This window comes from Rattus norvegicus, chromosome 1 (assembly GCF_036323735.1).
Source record: "Rattus norvegicus strain BN/NHsdMcwi chromosome 1, GRCr8, whole genome shotgun sequence".
NCBI classification, from domain to species: domain Eukaryota; kingdom Metazoa; phylum Chordata; class Mammalia; order Rodentia; family Muridae; genus Rattus; species Rattus norvegicus.
The window spans coordinates 45337673-45348016 of NC_086019.1; positions in this window are offsets into that span (position 1 = coordinate 45337673).

A 10344-nucleotide genomic window follows, 5' to 3' on the forward strand; every position below is an offset into this window, starting at 1 on the left:
GCCACAGTATAGGGGAATGTCAGGGCAGGGAGGTAGGAAGGGGTGGGGGGAGCAACCTCATAGAAGAAGGGGGAAAAGGAATGGGATAGAGTGTTTATGGACAGGAAACCAGGAAAAGGAATAATATTTGAAATGTAAATTATGAATATCCAATTAAAAATACTTCTGGATTTCAATATAATGTTCAATGTAATACTTCTGCACTTCAGTGTAACAGCCATCTATCCAATAATGTGTACTTAGTCTTCTATTCTTCCAGTCAAGTTACTGTATCCAGCAAAACTTTCAATTAACATAGATGGAGAAACCAAGATTTCCACAACAAAACCAAATTTATGCAATATCTTTCCACAAATCCAGCCCTATAAAGGATAATAGAGGGAAACACAAGGAGAAAACTACACTGTACAGAAATCAAGAATATAATTTCCTTGCAATGAAACCAAAAGAGAGACAAACATAATTCCACCTCTAACAAGGAAAATAACAGAAAGTGACAATCACTATTCCTTAATATTTCTCAACATCAATGGATTCAATTCCTCAGTAAAAAGACATACACTAACAGAATGGATACTTAAAGAGGACCCAGCATTTTGCTGCATGCAGGAAACACAACTCGGAGACAAAGACAGACACTACCTCAGAGTAAATGTCTGGAAAACAACTTTCCAAGCAAATGGCCTGAAGAAACAAGCTGGAGTTGCCAGTTAATATCAAATAAAATTGACTTTCAACCAAAAGTCATTAAAAAAAGATAAGGAAGGACACTTCATATTCATTAAAGGAAAAATCCAACAAGAGGAACTCTCAATCCTAAATATCTATGCTCCAAATGCAAGGGCAACTACATTCATAAAGGAAACCTTACTAAAGCTCAAAGCACACATCGCACCTCACATGACAATAGTAGGAGATTTCAACACCCCATTCTCATCAATGAACAGATCATGGAAACAGAAATTAAACAGATGTAGAGAAACTAACAGAAGTTATGAACCAAATGGATTTAACAGATAGTTATAGAACATTCCATCCTAAAACAAAAGGATATACCTTCTTTTCAGTACCTCATGGAATCGTCTCCAAAATTGACCAATAATCAGTTACAAACAGGCCTCAAGAGATACAGGAAGATAGAAATAATCCGATGCATCTTATCAGATCACCATGCACTAAGACTGGTCTTCAATAAAAACAATAATGACAGAAAGCCCACATATACATGGAAGTTGAACGAAGCTCTACTCAATGACAACTTGGACAAGGAAGAAAGAAAGAAAGAAAGAAATTAAAGACTTCTTAGAATTTAATGAAAATGAAGATACAACATTCCCAAACTTATGGTACACAATGAAAGCAGTATAAGAGGAAAATTCATAGCTCTGAGTGCCTGCAAAAGAAACAGGAGAGAGCATATGTCAGGAGAGAGCTTGACAGCACATCTAAAAGCTCTAGAACAAAAAGAAATAAATAAACCCAAGAGAAGTAGAAGTTAGGAAATAATCAAACTCAGGGCTCAAATCAACCAAGTAGAAACAAAAAGGACTATACAAAGAATCAACAAAACCAGGAGCTAGTTCTTTAAGAAAATCAACAAGATAGATAAACCCTTAGCCAGACTAACCAGAGGTCACAGAGAGCATATCCAAATTAGTAAAATCAGAAATGAAAAGGGAGATTTAACAACAGAATCTGAAGAAATTAAAAAAATCATCAGATCCTACTATAAATGCCTATATTCAACAAAACTTGAAAATCTGGCGTAAATAGACAACTTTCTAGACAGAAACCAGGTACTGAAGCTAAATCAGGAAAAAAATAAACCACCTAAACAACCCTATAACTCCTAAAGAAATAGAAGAAGTTATCAGAAGTCTCCCAATCAAAAAGAGCCCAGGTCCAGATGGGTTCAGTGCAGAATTCTATAAGACCTTCATAGAAGACTTAACAATACTGTCTAAACTATTCTGCAAAATTGAAACAGATGGAGCACTACCAAATTCCTTCTTTGAAGCCACAATTACTCTTATACCTAAACCACACAAAGTCCAACAAAGAAATAGAACTTCAGATGACCAATTTCCCTTATGAATATTGATGCAAAAATACTCAATACAATTCTTGCAAACCGAATCCAAGAACACATCAAAACTATCATCCATTATAATCAAGTAGTCTTCATCCCATGGATGCAGGGATGGTTTAATATATGAAATCCATCAATGTACTCCACCATATGAACAAACTCAAAGATAAGAACCACATGATCGTTTCATTAGATGCTGAGAAAGCATGTGACAAAATTCAACAACGCTTCATGATAAAAATCCTGGAAAGATCAGGAATTCAAGGCCCATATCTAAACAAATAAAAGCAATATATGGCAAACCAGTAGTTATCATCAAACTAAATGGAGAGAAAATTGAAGCAATCCCACTAAAATCAGGGACTAGACAAGGCTGCCCTCCCTCTCCCTACTTACTCAATATAGTACTTGAAGTCCTAGCCAGAGCAATCAGATAGCGAAAAGAGATCAAAGGGATACAAATTGGAAGGGAAGAAATCAAAATATCACTATTTGCAGAAGATATGATTCTGTACTTAAGTGACTCCAAAAGTTCCACCAGAGAACTACTTAGCCTGATAAACGACTTCAGCCAACTGTCGGGGTATAAAATTAACTCAAACAAATCAGAAGCCTTCCTCTACTCAAAGGATAAACAAGATGAGAAAGAAACTAAAGAAATGACACCCTTCACAATAGTCCAAATAGTATAAAATATCTTGGTGTGACTTTAACCAAGCAAGTGAAAGATCTGTATGACAAGAACTTCAAGTCTCTGAAGAAAAAAAATTGAGGAAGATATCAGAAGATGGAAAGATCTTCCATGCTCATGGATTGGCAGGATTAATATAGTAAGGATGGCTGTTTCGCCAAAAGCAATCTATAGATTCAATGCAATCTCCATCAAAATTCCTACTCAATTCTTAATGGAGATAGAAAGAACAATTTGCAAATTCATTTGGAATAACAAAAAACCCAGGACAGTGAAAACTGCACTCAACATTAAAAGAACTTCTGGGGGAATCAACATCCCTGACTTTAAGCAATATTACAGAGCATTAGTGATAAAAACTGTATGGTATTGGAACGGAGACAGACAGATTGACCAGTGGAACAGAATTGAAGACCCAGAAATGAACCCACACACCTATGGTCACTTGATATTTGACAAAGGAGCTAAAACCATCCAATGGGAGAAAGATATCATTTTCAACAAATGGTGCTGGTACAACTGGAGGTCGGCATGTAGAAGAATGCAAATCGAACCATTCTTCTTACCATGTACAAAGCTTAAGTCCAAGTGGATCAAAGACCTCCACATCAAATTAGATTCACTCAAATTAATAGAAGAAAAAGTGGGGAAGAATCTGGAACACATGGTCACTGGAGAAAATTTCCTGAAACAAACACAAATGGCTTATGCTCTAAGATCAAGAATCGACAAATGGGACCTCATAAAACTGCAAAGCTTCTGTAAGGCAAAAGACACTGTCATTAGGACAAAAACAGCAACCAACAGATTGGGAAAAGATCTTTACCAGTCCTACATCTGATATAGGAATTATATCCAAAATATACAAAGAACTCAAGAAGTTAGACTCCAGAGAGCTAAATAACGCTATTAAAATGGGGTATGGAGCTAACAAAACATTCTCAACTGAGGATTATCAAATGGCCAAAAGGCACCTAAAGAAATGTTCAACATCTTTTGTCATCATGGAAATGCAAATCAAAACAACCCTGAGATTCTACCTCACACAAGCCAAAATGGCTGAGATCAAAAACTCAGCTGACAGCAGATGCTAGCGAGGATGTGGAGAAAGAGGAACACTCCTCTATTGTTGGTGGGATTGCAAACTGGTACAACCATTCTGGAAATCAGTCTGGAGGTTCCTCAGAAAATTGCACATTCCACAACCTAAGGCCCAGATATACCTCTGCTGGGATTACCCAAAAGATACTCCAACATACAACAAAGACACATGTTTCAAGATGTTCATAGCAGCCTATTTATAGTAGCCAGAAGCTGGAAAGATCCCAGATGCCCTTCAACAGAGGAATGGATTAAAAAATGTGGTACATTAAATCAGGAACACATAAACCATTTAAACAACCCCATAACTCCTAACAAAATAGAAGCAGTCATTAAAGGTCTCCCAACCAAAAAGAACCCAGATCTAGATGGGTTCAGTGCAGAATTCTTTCAGACCTTCATAGAAGACCTCATACCAATACTATCCAAACTATTCCACAAAATTGAAACAGATGGAGCACTACCGAATTCCTTCTATGAAGCCACAATTACTCTTATAACTAAACCACACAAAGACCCAACAAAGAAAGAGAACTTCAGACCAATTTCCCTTAATAATATCGATGCAAAAATACTCAATAAAATTCTGGCAAACCGAATTCAAGAGCACATCATCCACCGAATTCAAGAGCACATCAATCATCCACCATGAACAAGTAGGCTTCATCCCAGGCATGCAGGGATGGTTTAATGTATGGAAAACAATCAACATGATCCATTATTTAACCAAACTGAAAGAACAAAACCACATGATCATTTCACTAGATGCTGAGAAAGCATTTGACAAAATTCAACACCCCTTCATGATAAAAGTTCCGGAAAGAATAGGAATTCAAGGCCCGTACCAAAACATATACAGCCAACCAGTCGCTAACATTAAACTAAATGGAGAGAAACTTGAAGCAATCCCACTAAAATCAGGGACTAGACAAGGCTGCCCACTCTCTCCCTACTTATTCAATATAGTTCTTGAAGTTCTAGCCAGAGCAATCAGACAACAAAAGGAGGTCAAGGGGATACAGATTGGAAAAGAAGAAGTCAAAATATCACTATTTGCAGATGATATGATAGTATATTTAAGTGATCCCAAAAGTTCCACCTGAGAACTACTGAACCTGATAAACACCTTCAGCAAAGTGTCTGGGTATAAAATTATCTCAAATAAATCAGTAGCCTTCCTCTACACAAAAGAGAAACAAGCCGAGAAAGAAATTAGGGAAACGACACCCTTCATAATAGTCCCAAATAATATAAAATACCTCGGTGTGACTTTAACCAAGCAAATAAAAGATCTGTATGATAAGAACTTCAAGCTTCTGAAGAAAGACATTGAAGAAGACCTCAGAAAATGGAATGATCTCCCATGCTCATGGGTTGGCAGGATTAATATAGTAAAAATGGTCATTTTACCAAAAGCGATCTACAGATTCAATGCAATCCCCATCAAAATACCAATCCAATTCTTCAGAGAGTTAGACAGAACAATTTGCAAATTCATCTGGAATAACAAAAAACCCAGGATAGCTAAAACTATCCTCAACAATAAAAGGACTTCAGGGGGAATCACTATCCTTGAACTCAAGCAGTATTGCAGAGCAATAGTGATAAAAACTGTATGGTATTGGAACGGAGACAGACAGATAGACCAGTGGAATAGAATTGAAGATACAGAAATTAACCCACACACCTACGGTCACTTGATTTTTGACAAAGGAGCCAAAACCATCCAATGGAAAAAAGATAGCATTTTCAGCAAATGGTGCTGGTTCAACTGGAGGTCGGCATGTAGAAGAATGCAAATCGATCCATTCTTCTTACCATGTACAAAGCTTAAGTTGAAGTTGATCAAGGACCTCCACATCAAACTAGATACACTCAAACTAATAGAAGAAAAAGTGGGGAAGCAACTCAAACACATGGGCACTGGAGAAAATTTCCTGAACAAAACATCAATGGCTTATGCTCTAAGATCAAGAATCGACAAATGGGATCTCATAAAACTGCAAAGCTTCTGTAGGGCAAAGGACACTGTGGTTAGGACAAAACGACAACTAACAGATTAGGAAATCCTACAATGGATAGAAGGCTTATACCCAAAATATACAAAAAACTCAAGAAGTTAGATGTCAGGGAGACAAATAACCCTATTAAAAATGGGGTTCAGAGCTAAACAAAGAATTCACGGGTGAGGAATGGCAAATGGCTGAGAAACACCTAAAGAAATGTCAAAAATCTTTAGTCATAAGGGAAATGCAAATTAAAACAACCCTGAGATTTCACCTCACACCAGTCAGAATGGATAAGATCAAAAACTCAGGTGACAGCAAATGCTGGCCAGGATGTGGAGAAAGAGGAACACTCCTCCATTGTTGATGGGATTGCAGACTGGTACAACCATTCTGGAAATCAGTCTGGAGGTTCCTCAGAAAATTGGACATTGAACTACCTGAGGACCCAGCTATACTTCTCTTAGGCATATACCCAAAAGATGCCCCAACATATAACAAAGACACTTGTTCCACTATGTTCATAGCAGCCTTATTTATAATAGCCAGAAGTTGGAAAGAACCCAGATGCCCTTCAACAGAGGAATGGATACAGAAAATGTGGTACATCTACACAATGGAATATTACTCAGCTATCTAAAACAATAACTTTATGAAATTCATAGGCAAATGAATGGAACTGGAAAATATCATCCTGAGTGAGCTAACCCAATCACAGAAAAACACACATGGTATGCACTCATTGTAAGTGGCTATTAGCCCAAATGCTCGAATTATCCTTGATGGACAGAACACATGAAACTTAAGAAGGATTACCAAAATGTGAATGGTTCACTCCTTCTTTAAAAGGGGAACAAGAATACCCTTGGCAGGGAATAGGGAGGCAAAGTTTAGAACAGAGGCAGAAGGAACACCCATTCAGAGCCTGCCCCACATGTGGCCCATACATATACAGCCACCAAAGTAGATAAGATGGATGAAGCAAAGAAGTGCAGGCTGACAGGAACCGGATGTAGATCTCTCCTGAGAGGCACAACCAGATTACAGCAAATACATAGGCGAATGCCAGCAGCAAACCACTGAACTGAGAACGGGACCCCCATTGAAGGAATTAGAGAAAGGACTGGAAGAGCTTGAAGGGGCTCGAGACCCCACATGAACAATAATGCCAACCAACCAGAGCTTCCAGGGACTAAGTCACTACCCAAAGTCTATACATGGATTGACCCTGGGCTCCAACCTCATAGGTAGCAATGAATAGCCTGGTAAGAGCTCCAGTGGAAGGGGAAGCCCTTGGTCCTGCCAAGACTGAACACCTAGTGAACATGATTGTTGGGGGAAGGGTGATAATGGGGGGAGTATGGGGAGGGGAAGCCCATATAGAAGGGGAGGGAGAGGGGTTAAGGGGATGTTGGCCTGGATACTGGGAAGGGGAGTAACAATCAAAATGTAAATAAGAAATACTTAATTTAATAAAGTAAAAAAAAAGCAATGTGAACAAGAAATACCCAGTTTAATAAAAAATGGGGAAAAAATGTGGTACATCTACACAATGGAGTACTAGTCAGCTATCAAAAACAATGACTTCATGAAATCCATAGGCAAATGGAATGAACTAGAAAATATCATCCTGAGTGAGGTAACTCAATCACAGAAAAACACATTTGGCATGCACTTATTGGTAAGTAGATATTAGCTAAAAAGTTCGAATTACCCAAAATGCAATCCATAGACCACATGAAACTCAAGAAGAAGGATGACCAAAATGCAGATGCTCCTACTCCTTCTTAAAAGGGGAAAAAATCCATAAGAGGGGATATGGAAGCAAAGTTTAGAACAGCAACTCAAGGAATGGCCATTTAGAACCTGTCTCACATGTGGCATATATATATATATATATATATATATATATATATATATATATATATATATATATGTGTGTGTGTGTGTGTGTGTGTGTGTGTGTGTGTGTGTGTGTGTGTGTGTGAATGTATATCCACCAAAACTAGATAAGATTGATGAAGCTGAAAAATGCATGCTGAAAGGGACCAGATATAGATCTCTCCTGAGAGACACATCCAGAGCATGTCCAATACAGAGGTCAACGCTAACAGTAAACCACCGAACTGAGAACAGGACCCCCTTGGGGGTAATTAGAGGAAGTATTGAAAGAGTTGAAGAAGCTTGCAACCCCATAAAAACAACAATGCCAACCAACCAGAGCTTCCAGGGACTAAGCCACTACCAAAAGACTATACATGGACTGACCCAGGGCTCCAACCGCATTAGGTAGTAGAGAATAACATTGTTGGGTCACCAGTGGAAGGGGACGCCCTTGGTCCTGCCAAGGTTGGACCCCCAGTGGAGGGGAATATGGGGGGGGCAGTAAGGGGGAGCCATGTGTAGAATATCCGTATGGGGGAGGGGGCAGGGAGGGAATGGGGGCTTATTGACAGGAAACCAGGAAGGGGAATAAAGTTTGAAATGTAAGTAAAGAAATATATCTAAAAAAATGTTTTAAAAAAAGAAAAAATAAATAAAAAATGCAATACATTATGATCATTAGGGCAGGATCTGGCTACTCTGTGGATGGCAGAGCATCCAGCCTGAAGTCTGAGACTATATCTGGAGATACTATTTAGGTTTGATTGATTCCAAATGTTTGCATACTTTGCAGTGTGAGAAATTGGATTGCTCCATTCACAAACAAGATGTCTTCTCAAGGTGTACATGTGGGAATCTAAACTGAACTTCATCTTCCCTTCAAAATATCAGATCTTATGTGAGCAACAACTTTAACTCCTGGATTTCAAAGTCAACACAATGATAAGAACTAGACAGACATAGAGAACTAAGACATAGTGTGATATTTTCTTTCAGCAGCTGTTGCTGGAATTTCCAACCTCAATATGCTCATATAAAAAACACTCAATGCAGTTATTATGATTACAAGGTATATGTCTTAGATTGGGCAGATCTAACACTATACTAACTTAGTCCCAGCTATGAGACCCCTTACTACTTGTGGTTTCTTCTGGCCACTCAGTTCTGGTCCATCGTGGCTTCCTCCTCCTCTTTCTATGTCCTCTTTCCTTCTCCTTTTATTCTCTTTTCTCTTTCTACCTGGCACCACTCTTGAGTTTGATCCCCAAGTATAAATATGCTGGGAGCAATACCAAGTGATTGTAATTCCAGTGCCAGCAAGGCAAAGGAACATGGATCCCTTGGCCCACTGCCCCAGGCCAAGTAAGTGTTCACGTATCAGAGAAACAACACAGATAGCTCACAAAGATAACGCCACAGATTGAGACAAAAGATTGTCCTCTGTATGTGTGTGCACATACATGTACATTGACCACACATACACATACTTACAAGCTTTTAAATATACATTTTAAAAATAGATGAGACAGGGCTTGAGGAATACCTTATTTCATTATATATGTATTTTCATGCTTTGTCCTGTTTCAGGTTCTTATAAAAGCTGATTTTAAAGAACATAAAACCAAGGATATAGACAAAATCAAGTCTTATGATAGATAATGCATTCTTCCTAAAAATGTTCAATTCATTATGGAATCCTTCTGCCTCAATCATTCCATTAATTTTTTTCTTTCTCTTTATCTATCAAACTCCTTATATCCACATTAATCACTTCTATGCAAGATTTATCTCTTATCTTGAAATTATGGCAATAACATATGTACAATTCTTTACGAATTCTCAACCCATTACCACACAAACTCACAAAATACAAAGATATAAAACAAGGTCATAAGATTGAAGAATTCCAAGATGTCTATTGGCCTTGTAGACCTGGCTTTGATGGTTGTGACATAAATGGTCATGCACCAACTTTATATTCCTGAGACAATGTTGGGACATTTTGTTTTATAAAGAGCTGATTCTGCAATGAAGACTTTATTCTTAAAGGAGCTGCAGACTGGGAGAAAAGAAATAAAGTGCTGAGCTCTATTTTTGTTTTGTTTGGTTTTGTTTGTTTGTTTGCTTGTTTGTTTGTTTTAAAGACTGCTGGTCTTCCTATGGCATCGCCCTCCCTTCCAGCTTCTTATCATTTCCCTAGCTCAACCATAGAGGTCCCTGACTTCAGTCCAGTGGTTGGGTATAAGTATCTGCTCCCGTCTCAGAAAGCTGCTGGTTGGGACTCCACATTAGGCTCCTGTCATCAGTCTCTTCTCCAATTTTGTCCCTGCAGTTCTTGATTTTTTAAGTATGGATTAGGAAAGAGGTGATCAGGGGATTAGAGAGGCTGAGAGGTTACAGTGATCAGAATTAACTCAGTATATGTATGAAATAGTCAAAAAGAAATTCAATTAAAAGGTAATTTTTTAAAAAGAGACCCCTTTTGTCCAACAGAATATTAAAATGGATGGATTTACTCTCTGTAGAAGCACTGTCTTACAGATTTTTTTTTACAGAAGCCAACCTTCATCAGG